Below are 18,672 nucleotides of genomic sequence, written 5' to 3' on the forward strand. Positions count from 1 at the left end.
TAGATGGGAGTGGGAGCTAGATGGGAGTGGGAGCTAGATGGGAGAGGGAGCTAGATGGGAGAGGGAGCTAGATGGGAGAGGGAGCTAGATGGGAGAGGGAGCTAGATGGGAGAGGGAGCTAGATGGGAGAGGGAGCTAGATGGGAGAGGGAGCTAGATGGGAGAGGGAGCTAGATGGGAGAGGGAGCTAGATGGGAGAGGGAGCTAGATGGGAGAGGGAGCTAGATGGGAGAGGGAGAGGGAGCTAGATGGGAGAGGGAGAGGGAGCTAGATGGGAGAGGGAGCTAGATGGGAGAGGGAGAGGGAGCTAGATATGAGAGGGAGAGGGAGCTAGATATGAGAGGGAGAGGGAGCTAGATATGAGAGGGAGAGGGAGCTAGATATGAGAGGGAGAGGGAGCTAGATATGAGAGGGAGAGGGAGCTAGATATGAGAGGGAGAGGGAGCTAGATATGAGAGGGAGAGGGAGCTAGATATGAGAGGGAGAGGGAGCTAGATATGAGAGGGAGAGGGAGCTAGATATGAGAGGGAGAGGGAGCTAGATATGAGAGGGAGAGGGAGCTAGATATGAGAGGGAGAGGGAGCTAGATATGAGAGGGAGAGGGAGCTAGATATGAGAGGGAGAGGGAGCTAGATATGAGAGGGAGAGGGAGCTAGATATGAGAGGGAGCTAGATATGAGAGGGAGCTAGATATGAGAGGGAGCTAGATATGAGAGGGAGCTAGATATGAGAGGGAGCTAGATATGAGAGGGAGCTAGATATGAGAGGGAGCTAGATATGAGAGGGAGCTAGATATGAGAGGGAGCTAGATATGAGAGGGAGCTAGATATGAGAGGGAGCTAGATATGAGAGGGAGCTAGATATGAGAGGGAGAGGGAGCTAGATATGAGAGGGAGAGGGAGCTAGATATGAGAGGGAGAGGGAGCTAGATATGAGAGGGAGAGGGAGCTAGATATGAGAGGGAGAGGGAACTAGATATGAGAGGGAGAGGGAGATAGATATGAGAGGGAGAGGGAGATAGATATGAGAGGGAGAGGGAGATAGATATGAGAGGGAGAGGGAGCTAGATATGAGAGGGAGAGGGAGATAGATATGAGAGGGAGAGGGAGATAGATATGAGAGGGAGAGGGAGATAGATATGAGAGGGAGAGATACAAGATAGATATGACAGAGAAAGTTAGGAATATGAGAGATGGATGGATATGAGAGAGTGACAGATAGATAGAGATATGAGAGAGAGTAAGAGATAGAGCTATGAGACAGATAGAGATAGGAGAGTGAGAGAGATATGACAGAGAAAGTTAGGGATATGAGAGATGGATAGATATGAGAGAGTGACAGAGCTATGAGGGATATATACGAGACATAGATCGAGATAGAAGAGATGAGAGAGAAAGATATGAGAGAGAGAATGATAAAGAGATAGATACAAGATGGATATGAGAGAGAAAGTTAGAGATATGGAGATATTAGAGATAGAAAGCAATGAGAGAGGGATAGATATGAGCGAGAAAGATAGAGATATGACAGAGAAAGAAAGATATAAGCGAGAAAGATAGATAGGAGAGCGTTATAGATATGAGAGAGATAGAGAGAAAGATATGAGAGTGAAAGATATCAGAGAGTGAGGGATAGATAGATATGAGATTGATAGATATGAGAGAGAAAGTTACAGATATGAGAGACAGATAGATATGAGAGGGATAGCAATGAGAGAGAGAGAAAAAAGATATGAGAATGATATGAGAGTAATAGATATGATAGAGATATGAGAGATATGAGAGATAGAGAGATAGGAGACCGTGAGACAGATATGAGTGAGGGAGAGATATATAGGAGATTGATAGATATGAGAGACAGATATGAGAGAGAGTGAGAGCTAGATATGAGACCGAAAGATGGATAGAGATAAGAACGAGAGAGAGATAGCAATGAGATAGGAGAGTGAGCGATGGATATGAGAGAGAGTGAAAGTTAGAGAGCGAGTGATGAGGGAGAAAGAGTGAGGAATGGATAGATATGAGAGAGAGAGAGCGCTGCGAGAGAGAGAATGTCAGATAAATATAAGCAAGAGAGAAAGATGGATATGAGAGAGGGATGGATATGAGAGAAAAAGTTAGAGATATGAGGAATGGATAGATATGAGAGAGTGAGATCGGAGAAGGGAGAGTGAGATCGGAGAAGGGAGAGTGAGATCGGAGAAGGGAGAGTGAGATCGGAGAAGGGAGAGTGAGATCGGAGAAGGGAGAGTGAGATCGGAGAAGGGAGAGTGAGATCGGAGAAGGGAGAGTGAGATCGGAGAAGGGAGAGTGAGATCGGAGAAGGGAGAGTGAGATCGGAGAAGGGAGAGTGAGATCGGAGAAGGGAGAGTGAGATCGGAGAAGGGAGAGTGAGATCGGAGAAGGGAGAGTGAGATCGGAGAAGGGAGAGTGAGATCGGAGAAGGGAGAGTGAGATCGGAGAAGGGAGAGTGAGATCGGAGAAGGGAGAGTGAGATCGGAGAAGGGAGAGTGAGATCGGAGAGGGAGAGATACAAGATAGATATGACAGAGAACGTTAGGGATATGACAGATGGATAGATATAAGAGAGGGAGACAGATAGAGATAGGAGAGGGAGACAGATAGAGATATGACAGAGAAAGTTAGGGATATGAGAGATGGATAGATATTAGAGAGAGTGACAGAGCTATGGGAGATAGATATGAGACATAGATAGAGATAGAAGAGATGAGAGAGAAAGATATGAGAGAGATATGAGAGTGAGAGAGAATATGATAAAGAGAAAGCAATGAGAGAGATAGATATGAGCGAGAAAGATAGCTAGAGATATGACAGAGAAAGATAAAGATATAAGACAGAAAGATAGATATAACATATGAGAGAGAAAGAGAGAGATGAGAGAGAAAGAGAGAGATGAGAGAGAAAGAGAGAGATGAGAGAGAAAGAGAGAGATGAGAGAGAAAGAGAGAGATGAGAGAGAAAGAGAGAGATGAGAGAGAAAGAGAGAGATGAGAGAGAAAGAGAGAGATGAGAGAGAAAGTTAGAGATATGAGAGAGAGAGATAAAGCTAGAGCGTATGAGCGAGAAAGCTAGAGCGTATGGGCGAGAAAGCTAGAGCGTATGGGCGAGAAAGCTAGAGCGTATGGGCGAGAAAGCTAGAGCGTATGGGCGAGAAAGCTAGAGCGTATGGGCGAGAAAGCTAGAGCGTATGGGCGAGAAAGCTAGAGCGTATGGGCGAGAAAGCTAGAGCGTATGGGCGAGAAAGCTAGAGCGTATGGGCGAGAAAGCTAGAGCGTATGGGCGAGAAAGCTAGAGAGAGGAAGCAATGAGAGAGGAAGATAGAGATATTAGAGAGAAACAGAGAAAGATAGAGATATGAGCGAGAAACAGATAGTGATATGAGAGTAAGAGAGAGATATGCGAGAGAAACATAGATAAAGATAGAGATATGAGAGAGAAACATAGATAGAGATGAGAGAGAAACAGATGGAGAAAGATAGAGATATGATAGAGAGATATGAGAGAGGGATAGATAGATATGAGATTGAGATATGAGAGATGCATAAAAGAGAGAGATAGAAATAGATCCGAGAGAGATATATAGATAGGGATATGAGCGAGAAAGAGAGATAGAGATATGAGAGTGAAAGATAGAGAGAAAGTTAGAGATATGAGAGATGGAGACATTAGAGATAGATATGAGAGAGAAAGTTAGAGATATGAGAGATGGATAAATATGAGAGAGAGAGATATGAGCGAGAGAGATATGAGAGATGAGCAAGAAAGAAAGATAGAGATATGAGAGAAAGAGATATGAGTGAGATAGATAGATACAAGATAGATATGAGAGAGAAAGTTAGAGATATTAGAGATAGATATGAGAGAGATATAGATAGATATGAGAAAGGTAGAGTGAAAGAGTGAGGGATAGATAGATATGAGATTGATAGATATGAGAGAGAGTTAGAGATATGAGAGATGGATAGAGCTATGAGAGAGATGAGACAGATAGAGATAAGGCATGAGCGAGAGAGTGATAGATATAGGCATGAGCGAGAGAGTGATAGATATAGGCATGAGCGAGAGAGTGATAGATATAGGCATGAGCGAGAGAGTGATAGATATAGGCATGAGCGAGAGAGTGATAGATATAGGCATGAGCGAGAGAGTGATAGATATAGGCATGAGCGAGAGAGTGATAGATATAGGCATGAGCGAGAGAGTGATAGATATAGGCATGAGCGAGAGAGTGATAGATATAGGCATGAGCGAGAGAGTGATAGATATAGACATGAGCGAGAGAGTGATAGATATAGACATGAGCGAGAGAGTGATAGATATAGACATGAGCGAGAGAGTGATAGATATAGACATGAGCGAGAGAGTGATAGATAGATATGAGGCCTAGTTAGAGATTTGATAGTGAGATAGATATGAGAGATGGATAAATATGAGAGAGGGAGTGAGAGATTTGAGTGTGAGATAGATAGGAGAGATAGTGAGAGAGAGATAAATATGAGAGTGAGATATAGAAAGATATGAGAGAGAAAGATATATATGAGATGGAGATATTAGAGGTAGATATGAGGGAGATATTAGAGGTAGATATGAGGGAGATATTAGAGATAGATATGAGGGAGATATTAGAGATAGATATGAGAGATATAGAGAGAAAGATAGATAGAATGAGAGAGATATGAGAGAGAAAGTTAGAGATGAGAGATGGATAAATATGAGAGAGAGAGAGAGTAAGAGATAGATATAAGCAAGAGAGATATAGAAAGAGCTATGAGAGAGAGATGAGAGAGAAAGTTAGAGAAATGAGATGGAGATATTAGAGATAGATATGAGAGAGGGAGGGAAAGATAGAGATATGAGAGATAGATATGGGAGAGAGAGATATGAAAGATGAATAGATAGAGCTATGAGAGATGGATAGATAGAGCTATGAGAAAAAAAGAAAGAGCTCTAAGAGAGAAAGAGCTCTAAGAGAGAGAGAGAGAGAAATAGCTATGAGAGAGAGTGAGGGATAGATAGATATGAAAGAGAGAGTTATGAGACCTAGATAAAGATATGAGTGAGAGAGATGAGAGATAGAGATAAATATGAGATTGATAGATATGAGAGAGAAAGTTAGAGATATGAGAGATGAATATGAAATATGAGAGAGAGTGATAGATGGATATGAGCAAGAGAGATATAGAAAGAGATATGAGAGAGAAAGATAGAGAGATGAGAGTGAGAGATGGAGAGTATGAGAGAGTGATAGATATAAGATATAAATATCAGAGAGAAAGTAAGAGGTATGAGCGATAGAGATATCAGAGATAGATATGAGAGAGAAAGATAGAGATATGAGAGAGAAAGATAGAGATGAGAGATGGATAAATATGAGAGAGAGAGAGAGTGTAAGAGATAGATATAAGCAAGAGAGATATAGAAAGAGCTATGAGAGAGAAAGTTAGAGAAATGAGATGGAGATATTAGAGATAGATATGAGAGAGGGAGATAGAGATATGAGAGATAGATATGGGAGAGAGAGATATGAAAGATGAATATATAGAGCTGTGAGAGATGGATAGATAGAGCTATGAGAGATGGATAGATAGAGCTATGAGAAAAAAAGAAAGAGCTCTAAGAGAGAAAGAGCTCTAAGAGAGAGAGAGAGAGAGCGAGAGAGAGAGAGATAGCTATGAGAGAGTGAGGGATAGATAGATATGAGATTGATAGATATATGAGAGAAAGTTAGAAATATGAGAGATAGATACAGTTAGGGCCAGGAATATTTGGACAGTGACACTAGTTTTGTTATTTTAGCTGTTTACAAAAACATGTTCAGAAATACAATTATATATATAATATGGGCTGAAAGTGCACACTCCCAGCTGCAATATGAGAGTTTCCACATCCAAATCGGAGAAAGGGTTTAGGAATCATAGCTCTGTAATGCATAGCCTCCTCTTTTTCAAGGGACCAAAAGTAATTGGACAATGGACTCTAAGGGCTGCAATTAACTCAGAAGGCGTCTCCCTCGTTAACCTGTAATCAATTAAGTAGTTAAAAGGTCTGGGGTTGATTCCAGGTGTGTGGTTTTGGATTTGGAAGCTGTTGCTGTGACCAGACAACATGCGGTCAAAGGAACTCTCAATTGAGGTGAAGCAGAACATCCTGAGGCTGAAAAAAAGAAAAAATGCATCAGAGAGATAGCAGACATGCTTGGAGTAGCAAAATCAACAGTCGGGTACATTCTGAGAAAAAAGGAATTCACTGGTGAGCTTGGGAACTCAAAAAGGCCTGGGCGTCCACGGAAGACAACGGTGGTGGATGATCGCCGCATACTTTCTTTGGTGAAGAAGAACCCGTTCACAACATCAACTGAAGTCCAGAACACTCTCAGGGAAGTAGGTGTATCTGTCTCTAAGTCAACAGTAAAGAGAAGACTCCATGAAAGTAAATACAAAGGGTTCACATCTAGATGCAAACCATTCATCAATTCCAAAAATAGACAGGCCAGAGTTAAATTTGCCAAAAAACACCTCAAGAAGCCAGCCCAGTTCTGGAAAAGTATTCTATGGACAGATGAGACAAAGATCAACCTGTACCAGAATGATGGGAAGAAAAAAGTTTGGAGAAGAAAGGGAACGGCACATGATCCAAGGCACACCACATCCTCTGTAAAACATGGTGGAGGCAATGTGATGGCATGGGCATGCATGGCTTTCAATGGCACTGGGTCACTTGTGTTTATTGATGACATAACAGCAGACAAGAGTAGCCGGATGAATTCTGAAGTGTACCGGGATATACTTTCAGCCCAGATTCAGTCAAATGCTGCAAAGTTGATCGGACGGCGCTTCACAGTACAGATGGACAATGACCCCAAGCATACAGCCAAAGCTACCCAGGAGTTCATGAGTGCAAAAAAGTGGAACATTCTGCAATGGCCAAGTCAATCACCAGATCTTAACCCAATTGAGTATGCATTTCACTTGCTCAAATCCAGACTTCAGACGGAAAGACCCACAAACAAGCAAGACCTGAAGGCTGCGGCTGTAAAGGCCTGGCAAAGCATTAAGAAGGAGGAAACCCAGCGTTTGGTGATGTCCATGGGTTCCAGACTTAAGGCAGTGATTGCCTCCAAAGGATTTGCAACAAAATATTGAAAACAAAATATTTTGTTTGGGTTATGTTTATTTGTCCAATTACTTTTGAGCTCCTAAAATGTGGAGTGTTTGTAAAGAAATGTGTACAATTCCTACATTTTCCATCAGATATTTTTGTTCAACCCTTTAAATTAAACGTTACAATCTGCACTTGAATTCTGTTGTAGAGGCTGCATTTCAAATCCAATGCGGTGGCATGCAGAGCCCAACTCGCGAAAATTGTGTTACTGTCCAAATATTTCTGGCCCCAACTGTAGATATGAAAGAGAGAGTTATGAGACCTAGATAAAGATATGAGTGAGAGAGAGATGAGAGATAGAGATAAATATGAGATTGATAGATATGAGAGAGAAAGTTAGAGATATGAGAGATGAATAAATATGAGAGAGAGTGATAGATGGATATGAGCAAGAGAGATATAGAAAGAGATATGAGAGAGAAAGATAGAGAGATGAGAGTGAGAGATGGAGAGTATGAGAGAGTAATAGATATAAGATATAAATATCACAGAGAAAGTAAGAGGTATGAGAGATAGATATGAGAGAGAAAGATAGAGATATGAGAGAGAAAGATAGAGATATGAGAGAGAAAGATAGAGATATGAGAGAGAAAGATAGAGATATGAGAGAGAAAGATAGAGATATGAGAGAGAAAGATAGAGATATGAGAGAGAAAGATAGAGATATGAGAGAGAAAGATAGAGATATGAGAGAGAAAGATAGAGATATGAGAGAGAAAGATAGAGATATGAGAGAGAAAGATAGAGATATGAGAGAGAAAGATAGAGATATGAGAGAGAAAGATAGAGATATGAGAGAGAAAGATAGAGATATGAGAGAGAAAGATAGAGATATGAGAGAGAAAGATAGAGATATGAGAGAGAAAGATAGAGATATGAGAGAGAAAGATAGAGATATGAGAGAGAAAGATAGAGATATGAGAGAGAAAGATAGAGATATGAGAGAGAAAGATAGAGATATGAGAGAGAAAGATAGAGATATGAGAGAGAAAGATAGAGATATGAGAGAGAAAGATAGAGATATGAGAGAGAAAGATAGAGATATGAGAGAGAAAGATAGAGATATGAGAGAGAAAGATAGAGATATGAGAGAGAAAGATAGAGATATGAGAGAGAAAGATAGAGATATGAGAGAGAAAGAGAGATATGAGAGAGAAAGATAGAGATATGAGAGAGAAAGATAGAGATATGAGAGAGAAAGATAGAGATATGAGAGAGATAGAGATATGAGAGAGAAAGATAGAGATATGAGAGAGAAAGATAGAGATATGAGAGAGAAAGATAGATATGATAGTGAGGGATAGAGAAAGATAGAGCGTGAGAGATATAGATAGATATGAGAGAGAGATAGCAATAAGAGAGAGACAGACAGCCAAGCAGATAGATCGATACATATCCCGGGGCCCGGAGCACTTCTCTGTGTGAGAAGAGCAGCTGTACAAAGTGTCAGCAGGAGGGGAGCAGCAGGGAGAGGACCTCATCCTCCCTGCTCCACACCAAGCCTTACCGTGCAGTGCATCTGTGTTTGTGTTCCTTCTCCTCCGTTCCCCGTCCTACCTCCTCCTCCCCCCTGTCCTCCCTCCAAGTCCTTCCTTCTCTCTCCTCATCTCCAGCTCGTGCTGTCAGCCGGACCTCACTAATTATGCGCCGCTGACAGTGCAATCTGAATGTGTATTTGTATATGGCGAAGGGCGGCCTCTGGGCCCCCTTAAGCACAGGGGCCGGGTCGCCATTGCAACCCTTGACGGAACGCCTATGCTTTAAGTTGTTTGGGGTGTTAATTGCTAAAATTTGGGATTTATTAGAGTTTACCTTGTATGAAACCATTTGAAATGCATCTAACAATTTAGTTACCTCTAAGAGAGTTCAGTGGGTGGGCTAGTGTTAAAATATTATCTTCAATTGAGCCAATCTTGTGTTGTTTAAAAGAAACTGGTATTCCCCTAATGTTATGAGTTCTAATGGCACAGCTAGTGGCTCTTGTGTAAGGATAAATAATTAATGGACACCCCTGCCTTGTTCCATTTGCTATACTGAATGACCTTAAAAGAACCCCATTTATCAATACTTTTGCTGATGGTGTCAAGTACAATGCACTTTTTGCACTTAGGATCAGACCGCCAAATTCAAACTTTTATAATACTGAAAAGCAAATTCCCAGTGTATCCTGTTGAATGCCTTTTCCACATCCAACATAGGGAATAGAGAACGCGTTCTCAGGGCTCCAGTGCGAAAAATCAAGTAAAAAAAGCCTTGTAACATCTGGAACCTGGGGTCGCTTTACAAAGCCCACCTGGTCACTATGTATTATGGAGGGAATTCATTTTAGTAGACGTTTGGCCAGGATTTTGACATAGCTTGGTATCACTGTTTAATAATGATATTTGTCTAAAGTTTTCCGGGGAGGATGGCGTCTTACCAGGTTTGGGTAATGCTAGTATTATAGCCTGAAGAATTTCCTTCAAGAGGTTCCCCTTGGATGAATGCTTGGGCTTCATTATAGACTTTTGCTAAATGGAGAGCCAGGATGGAATTATAGGTTCTATGGTACTCGCTGCTGGAGAACCCATCCGGTCTTGGGGGCCTTGTTTTTTTTGGATTGGTTTTGGTTTCTAGAACCTCCTGTGGTAGAAAAGGTGAGTTGAGATGGTCAAGTTGGGCCTGATTCAGAACGGGAAGCTATATGGTTGAGAGTAATTTTGAAATAGTCTCCCCGGAGGGATGAGGGGGTGTCTCAGGGTTATCTTTAAGGTTGCATAATTTCTTGTAAAAGTTGCTTAGTATTTTAGCTATGTCTGTTGGGTTGCTATCTTTTACTGTTCAATCGTTTTTTATTGAAAATTAGCAAGTAACAGAATATACATACATGGAATGAGGAGCCTTTTGTTTTCATGTAATACAGTTCGCAATATTTTTGACTTGCTATCCTGAAACAATTGTTATACATTTTTCAAATATAGGTGGTAAGGGAGGGAGGGAGGGGGGGGGGGGGGACAGTAGGGACCATTCCTCTGCATATATTAGAACCAATCTGTCTCTCGTCCGTCTGGAGTGGTTTATCTTTCCTATTTTATAAACTGAAGGTCTGTGATATCGCTCAGTTTTTACAGCATTAAATTTGCAGATTCAAGCATAAAATAGTTTATCCAAGGACTCCAATCCTCTTTAAATTTAGAGATTTTGTCTTGTCTGAATGCGTAGGTCCTTTCCATCACCACATGCTCTGATATTAAATTAGTTATATCTAGCAGGGAGGGGACCCGTTGGGACTTCCAATTTCTAACTAAAAGTAATTTAACAGTAAGGAGGCAATGGGAAATCAGCTTTCTGAACCTGGAGGGGAATTCTGATGTCCTTGGTGCAAAGGATAACCTTAAAGGGGTTATCCACTATGGAATGTATTTTTTTTTTAAATAGGTAAATATAATTCTGCGGGAAAGCTGAAGTTTTTAAAAAAAACAACGTGTACTGTGCATTTGCGCCGGCCGACACTTCCGCACACATCTGCAGTACAGAAAAAAGAAGGCCCAGACAGGTGTGTGCAGTCACCGGCCGCGGGCAGGGTCTGCTTCGAGTGCGGGCTTCAGCATGCGGAATCTAATCCACCCGTGGAAATGAAGTCTAAGCTCTATTTACCAATACATTTCTAAGACAAACTCCCTATTTAGCAAGCTGTCTTTTTACAAAAATATCTGAATATACGTCAAGTAAATCATTCAAAATGGAAGGAAAACAAGATTGTGTTCAACACACACTATGGTTTCTCTGACAAGTGCATAATGATTGCAAAAAAATACAAAGCTAGCAAAATTAAACTTCCCCAACTCGGAGGCCTCTGGAGGGCGTTCTGCTGCTCCAAATGAGAAGAAAAACCGGACAATGGCCACTTCAGATGCTGCCCCTATCAGTTATGAAAAAAATCATTTTAATTAAAAAAATTTGCCAATAGGTGACACTGAAGCCACGCAAAATTATGCTACAAATGGTCAATAAGGCCCCCCTAGTTTCCAATTATGCTTTCATATTTTCCACTGCTAAATGTAGCGAGCCAGCTTTAAACGCTACAACATGCTGATGAATGCTGTTCTTCAGATCTGACACTGATATAGGTCTATCACAGTAGGCCTGGTCTGCTATAGCGCCACCCATCAGCAACTTTTATACAAACTTTTTTTTTTTTCACAAATAGCAAGCGCATCGTCTAAAGTAGCCATTCTCCAAATCTTCTCTTGATTGGAGCAGCAGAACACCCTCCAGAAGCCTCTGAGTTGGGTAATTTAATTTTGCTAACCCTGTATATTGACCTGATGAGATAATTGTCAAATCTGCCCCCCACTACTAATGTAACTATGTGCACTTTTAGAAGTTTTAGTAGGCCTGCAAGTGGTACACTGTATAACTCACCTAGGAATAAGGAAAAAAATCTAATCAGACGCCTCCTGCACACGGGCGGGTCGGACCTCACGTGCGGGATTCCCACAGCAGAGTTCGTCCCGGTGCCTGGCCAATGACCCCTGCGTACCTGTCCGGTGGCTCTGCACTGCAGATGTTCCGTCCGGCACTCCATCACGCATGCACAGTAACTGCCAGCGCTCTGGAGTGACGCGTATCCCGCGATACTTTCGCAGTGAAGACTGCGGAAGTGCCGCGGGACAGCCGGCTTCCATTGACTTCAGTGGTAACCGGACGTGCGTAACCCACACAAAATCGCAGCATGCTGCGATTTATTGTCGAGTGGAAAAATCGCAATCGATTTCCGCTTGTGGAGATGAAATGGCATTTTGCTATTGAATACTATGGGCTGTATTTGCTGCGGAGTGTGGCGGCGGACGACTGTTGCAGGCTCTGCAATGCAAATTAGCCCGGGTGCAGGAGGCTTAAGACATGCATACTACATGGAGACCAAGTTGTGACATTGTAACAATCTACAATTACAGATTGCTTCCCCATAAATACTCTGAAATGCATGAAATAAACGTTGTGAAGAGAAATGATGCAAGAACAGCATAAAGGTACAACGGAACAATAATACAATGAAACTGCTCAAAGAAGCTAAAAAGGAAGAACCGGACTACCACAGTAAAGAGACTAGAAAAGGGAATGCTAATGGGAGGCGTTACAAAAGGGAAATAATGCATTAGACCCGGGGCCTGGCTGATCTGATCAATTTAGATCTCATGTGATTTATTCTTTTGTGTCCGTCTTGCAGCCTACAGTAACCCGCATACCTACTAGGTGTTTAACATTCCGCATTCCAAAAGTTGGACTGAACAAGCTTACAGTCAGTACTCACCGCAATTCTGCAGATCCCTGTAGTTACAATGCATGTAATCTACCCTGCTCTGTGCACAGCAAGCATGACTAAGCAAAGAGGAAGGGAGGATCATTCCAGGCAAAAGGGCAAGAAAAAGTTTGAGACTAATATGAGGTCTCGAGTTTATTTACAAAGTGAACTTTCCTTTAAAAGCATATTATGAACAGTGTAAATGAAGCTTAGTCTACTGCGCACAGGATGTGCTGACATCACACTTGGCAATATACTGTATATAAACAATTATTTGTTCTCTTCTACATATCCTAAAACATAATGTAATACTAGACAAAGGGAACACTGCGGCAGAGAAACTACAAGAGGATAAAGAGAGGGCAAAATAAAATGACATGCAATAAATGCTAAACAGTTAAGCTGAGCTCACACGACCGTGTCGGTACAGCGTGTTCTGCACACGTAATACGCTGTATTAATCTGCCACAGGTGGCCAGGTTGCCGCTCACAGGACTTGCACATAATCTACGCACAAGAAAAATCACAGCATGTTCTATCTTGGTGCATATTATGTGCGCATCCATGCCAAGCTAGTACATGGCGATGGGCTACTTACTGCATGCCGCACAACACAACTTACGGTCATGTGAGCTTGGTTTTAGGAGAATCAAACTGAGAAACACACAGAAACTTGGAACTTGCACGCATTCTTATTTCTTTACATTTCTGAGAACGAATGAGAAAATGGCGCTTATTTCAGCTGCAGGCTGCAATCATCAAATGTGACTCTTTTCTATTTACCATTTAAGCACTTTTTTAAAGTCTCCATTCCTTGGATCAGTTTGCAGAACTCTCCATTAGAGCATTAACCAAATCCTTGCGTTAGGATTAGACAGTGAGGTAATAAGGTATAAATAAAGGATTAAACAGTCCAGGGGCCTAACTAAAGGCTTAGGGGCCCAGGTGCAAAAAATCATACTACTAGGCTCCCTATATGGAGAAGATAGGCCTTATGGGCCCCCTAAGGTTCCTGGGCCCAGATGCAAATGCATCCCCTATTGTCACTATACACAAGCTCAATCATTTACCAAAAATACAGAAACGAATTGAATGCAAAAGCGTTGTTCAAGTTTTTCTGTCATTTTGTCAAAAAAGAAAATCAGACGGCGCTCACTTACCCTTCCTCATTCATCGGCTGTCTGCCGGCAACTGACAGCTTCTGCGGGCAGGATAAAAAAAAAGTCCAAGCATGTGCATTAGGGTTGCCTAAATACTGCACCAAACCGCACCTCCCTAGCTTCATTTGTTTACGCACATAAAATCAAGGTTGGATACTCATTGAACACAATATGGTATATCCTGTTGCATCCATTCCATATCATTATGTTTGATCATTCCCTGATGTCTACTAAAGGGTTAAGTATGATAAATGGGACTGGTCATGTTGGTCATGGGAGTCAGTATTTTGTACACATGATGTAGGGGAGGTTTTGGATTTAAATGTCTGTGTTTTTCATTCTGAAGCAGAGCCATGAATGAGGCCACTCTCACACATGCAGTCGGCAACATGCCGCGATTTTACTTGTGTTTTCGGACACGGGTGCCTGCCGCCAACAGCGTGTTTTAGCACGCCACATTATTGTGATGGGTGATGATGTGCGCTAAACACAGCAAAATAGAGCAGACTGCGCTCAAAAATTGAGCTCATGTCTGCGAGGCCCCAATAAAATCAATGAGTGTGTTATACCGTGACGTTCAAAACACCGCGGTAATCGCAGAAAAAAACAGATGTGTGAGAGTGGCTTAAGAACCAAGCTGTGTAGGCACGAAAAGCATCCAGTGCTTCAGGTTTTTACCTCCTGTTTCTGATATGTTTTAACCATTATGCAATAGAGGAAATACTTTTTATTCGTATTTTGAGTGCTGCAAGTTATTCTGTTTTTTTCTATTTGGACGTTCTGCCAGAAAATGTAATGGACTTCTTTCCTGTACCACTTACATATTATTGAAGACCAGCTTCTTCTACTAGTAACTAAAAACCGTCCCCAAAAACGCCTGTAGCAAAAATGCTGGCATCACTCAAAAAACACTTGCACTTTTTCTGATGCTTTTTTTCACCCAGCTCCGTATTTTGTACTCTATTGTCTGCTGCCTGCCATGACCTTCAGCTTGGACTTCATTACATCACCTGTACTGCTAACCTGCCTTCAACTTGTTTCCTCATTACACCCCTATGCAGACCTACAGGTACCGCGCCTCAACGCAATGTGGCATCAGCAGCCATGTAACTGGGACTATCTGTGTGTGTAATGGGGAACCCACAGCAAAGCAGGTATTCCATTTGGAGGGGTCAAGTGTGAAAAACTGCATTTTCCAGATGCTTCACCTTAGAAAATCCAAACCAGTGTGTGGCACGGCAGATCCACCGCTGTCTGATGCATCGTATCCTGAATCATGTGTTGCTACACCTCCACCTGCGACAGTCACTCCTCACTGGGTAGGACCTCTTTAATATTTTTGAGGGGGCACCTCTCCTCTCCACCTCTACTCTAATTAAGTTATGTTAGATAGCTTGATCTATATACCATATATCCTGATAGAGGTCAATTAAAATGAATGAAGTCTGATTATATTCAATTGTACATTCTCTGTAGCAAATCTGTAGGGCATTCCACATTGGTAAATGCATACCATTTTGGTGCAGATTTGCTGGTGTGGATTAAGGAAGAAAAAAAAATAGTTGGCTTCTCTCCCGTCTGCACAAATTTACCTGCTGGCATCTCCTGATGTCTCCCCCCCATGCGACAGCTGCAGCTGGTAATTGCCTGCAGTCATGTGTCTATAGGACATGACAGCACTAGAGGCCGGGTGCAGAGCCTAAAGGGAGAGCAATGCAAACTCTGTATCAGAGAGAAGCTGGAGAAGGTGAGCGGAATGGTTTTATTTTTATGTGACCCCATCTGTTGGTATTACTTCACATCCACGAGTAATCACAGCAAAATGCATAACAATTTGGATTTATTGTGAATTTTGACTTCTCCATTTAACTCCAGCATGTGGATAAGGTTGCCTGACATTTTATCCACTTTGCTGCTAATGTAGTGTTTTCCCGGTGTTTGTGAATGCAGGCAGAGAGTCAGCAGAGACTACATATGGGCAGCGGATGTACAGCGCATGCAAAGAGTATCCAATATGTCTATCAAGATGCCCCAAAGCCATATAAATTTGGCACACTTTCTAATTTAGGGCGCCTGCAGACGGGCTGAAATTCCACGGCGGGATTTCCCGCGGGATTTCCGCCGCTGGAAGCCTGCATAGGATTCCGTTAACAAACGCAATCCTATGCAGACAGCCGCGGTTTGGCCGTGCGGCAAACAAACTGCGGCATGCCCTATTTCTGTGCGGGGCACACAGAGCCCCGCACAGAAACTTCACTCACCGGTCGCCGGCTCCACTCTGCACATGCGCCGGCATATGAAAGAATTCTCGCAGCCAGATCTGACCCGGCCGTCTGCAGGCGGCCATATGCCACCTCTTAGTTGGTTTGTTTTAGACTATTGTTTGGCCGACTGCACACGGCCAGATTTGCGTTGCGGAATCCGGAGTGGGCGTCTGCCTCTGGGTTCCGCAGCAAATACCATCCATGGCATGCTATGGAAAAGCACTTTTTCCTCCACACGAGCTGAAATTGATTGCGATTTTCCACTCGCGGAGTAAAAATCGCAGCATGTTCTATTTTTGTGTGGGCTCTGCACAAACAGCTTCCATTGAAGTCAATAGAAGCTGTGTGACCCACAGCCCTTCCGCAATTGACAACGATTCTGTATCATCCAAAGCAGGGGTTTAAAAAATAAAAATAAATAAAAATCTGTACTACGCTTGTCCGACGGTGAGCCAGTTGTGTGCAGCCTGCCTTTTGCACCTAAATTTTGGCACATACCTTTTGGAAAAATGCCAGGTTTTTATTGGTTTTGACTAGAGATGAGCGAACAGCAAAATGTTCGGGTGCTCGTTATTCGGAACGAACTTCCCGCGATGCTCGAGGGTTCGTTTCGAACAACGAACCCCATTGAAGTCAATGGGCGACCAGAGCATTTTTGTATTTCGCCGATGCTCGCTAAGGTTTTCATGTGTGAAAATCTGGGCAATTCAACAAAGTGATGGGAATGACACAGTGACGGATAGGGCAGGCGAGGGGCTACATGTTGGGCTGCATCTCAAGTTCACAGGTCCCACTATTAAGCCACAATACCGGCAAGAGTGGGCCCCCCCCCCCCCTCCCAACAACTTTTACTTCTGAAAAGCCCTCATTAGCATGGCATACCTTTGCTAAGCACCACACTACCTCCAACAAAGCACAATCACTGCCTGCATGACACTCCACTGACACTTCTCCTGGGTTACATGCTGCCCAACCGCCCCCCCTCCCCCCCACAGCGCACACCAAAGTGTCCCTGGGCAGCCTTCAGCTGCCCTCATGCCACACCACGCTCATGTCTATTTAGAATTGCGTCTGCCATGACGAGGGACCGCAGGCACACACTGCAGAGGTTGGCACGGCTAGGCAGCGACCCTCTTTAAAAGGGGCGGGGCGATAGCCCACAATGCTGTACAGAAGCAATGAGAAATAGAATCCTGTGCCACCGCCATCAGGAGCTGCACACGTGGGCATAGCAATGGGGAACCTATGTGCCACACACTATTCATTCTGTCAAGGTGTCTGCATGCCCCAGTCAGACCGGGCTTTTTAATTCATAGACACAGGCAGGTACAACTCCCTATTGTGAAGTCCCTGTCGACCCACAGCATGGGTGGCTCCCTGGAACCCACCGGCGGTACACAGAAATATCCCATTGCATTGCCCAACACAGCTGAGGTAGTAATGTCGTGCTTAATGCAGGTGGGCTTCGGCCCACACTGCATGCCCCAGTCTGACTGGGGTTCTTTATAAGTGTACAGATGTAGTAAAAACTCCGTGTGCACCTACAGCATGGGTGGGTGCCAGGAAGCCACCGGCGGTACATAGAAATATCCCATTGCATTGCCCAACACAGCTGAGGTAGTAATGTTGTGCTTAACCCTTTCCAATCCAATTTGTATATGGTTTTCCTAGGGGGCTTACTCTTTTTCTGCCGTTATACAACGGCGCTATATGCTGGCTAAAGCCAGTACTGCATGAGCTGACACGTAGGATAGGCTCCGACAGCAGAGAGGCTGGCAATATACAGTAAGAGAACCCCGACGGACGTCTACCAACAACGGAGCTGTACAGCCTTAAACCCTAATGTCTTCACAGGTCACACAGTGGACTGGAAAGGGTTAATGCAGGTGGGTTTCGGCCCACACTGCATGCCCCAGTCAGACTGGGGTTCTTTACAAGTGGACACATGTAGGTTAAACTCCCTGTGGACCCACTGCCTGGGTGGGTGCCAGGAAGCCACCGGCGGTACATAGAAATATCCCATTGCATTGCCCAACACAGCTGAGGTAGTAATGTCGTGCGTAATACAGGTGGGCTTCGGCCCACACTGCATGCCCCAGTCAGACTGGGGTTCTTTAGAAGTGGACACATGCAGTTACAACTCCCTGTGGACCCACAGCATGGGTGGCTCCCTGGAACCCACCGGCGGTACATAAAAATATCCCATTGCATTGCCCAACACAGCTGAGGTAACGTCAGCTGTAATGCAGGTGGGCTAAAAATTAATTTGATTACACTGTAGGCGAGGGCCCACAAAAATTGCTGTATCAACAGTACTAATGTACATCCCAAAAATTGGCCATGGCCAGCCAAGAGGGCAGGTGAAACCCATTAATCGCTTTGGTTAATGTGGCTTAAGTGGTAACTAGGCCTGGAGGCAGCCCAGTGTAATGAAAAATTGGTTCTAGTTAAAGTTCCAACGCTTTTAAGCGCATTGAAACTTATAAAAATTGTTCAGAAAAATTATTTGAGTGAGCCTTGTGGCCCTAAGAAAAATTGCCCGTTCAGCGTGATTACGTGAGGTTTCAGGAGGAGGAGCAGGAGGAGGAGGAGGAGGAGGAATATTAGACACAGATTGATGAAGCAGAAATGTCCCCGTTTTGGATGGTGAGAGAGAACGTAGCTTCCATCCGCGGGTGCAGCCTACGTATTGCTTACGTATCGCTGCTGTCCGCTGGTGGAGAACAGAAGTCTGGGGAAATCCAGCCTTTGTTCATCTTGATGAGTGTTAGCCTGTCGGCACTG

At 43.4% G+C, this 18,672-nt stretch overlaps 1 protein-coding gene and 1 long non-coding RNA gene across 2 annotated transcripts in view; both read right to left on the reverse strand.

Moving 5' to 3' along the window:
* Nucleotides 1–13,644, reverse strand: part of LOC136627938 (catechol O-methyltransferase-like) — a 34,511-nt gene extending 20,867 nt beyond the window's left edge. The window contains exon 1 of the mRNA XM_066603469.1: nt 13,625–13,644. The gene's annotated coding sequence lies outside the window, so the exon portion shown is untranslated. The remainder of the gene's footprint in view (nt 1–13,624) is intronic.
* The window catches only part of LOC136627939 (uncharacterized), a 134,873-nt gene that overhangs the window by 92,052 nt on the left and 24,149 nt on the right, over nt 1–18,672 (reverse strand). The gene's annotated exons all lie outside the window — the stretch shown is intronic.

Source organism: Eleutherodactylus coqui, chromosome 5 (assembly GCF_035609145.1).
Source record: "Eleutherodactylus coqui strain aEleCoq1 chromosome 5, aEleCoq1.hap1, whole genome shotgun sequence".
Taxonomy (NCBI): domain Eukaryota; kingdom Metazoa; phylum Chordata; class Amphibia; order Anura; family Eleutherodactylidae; genus Eleutherodactylus; species Eleutherodactylus coqui.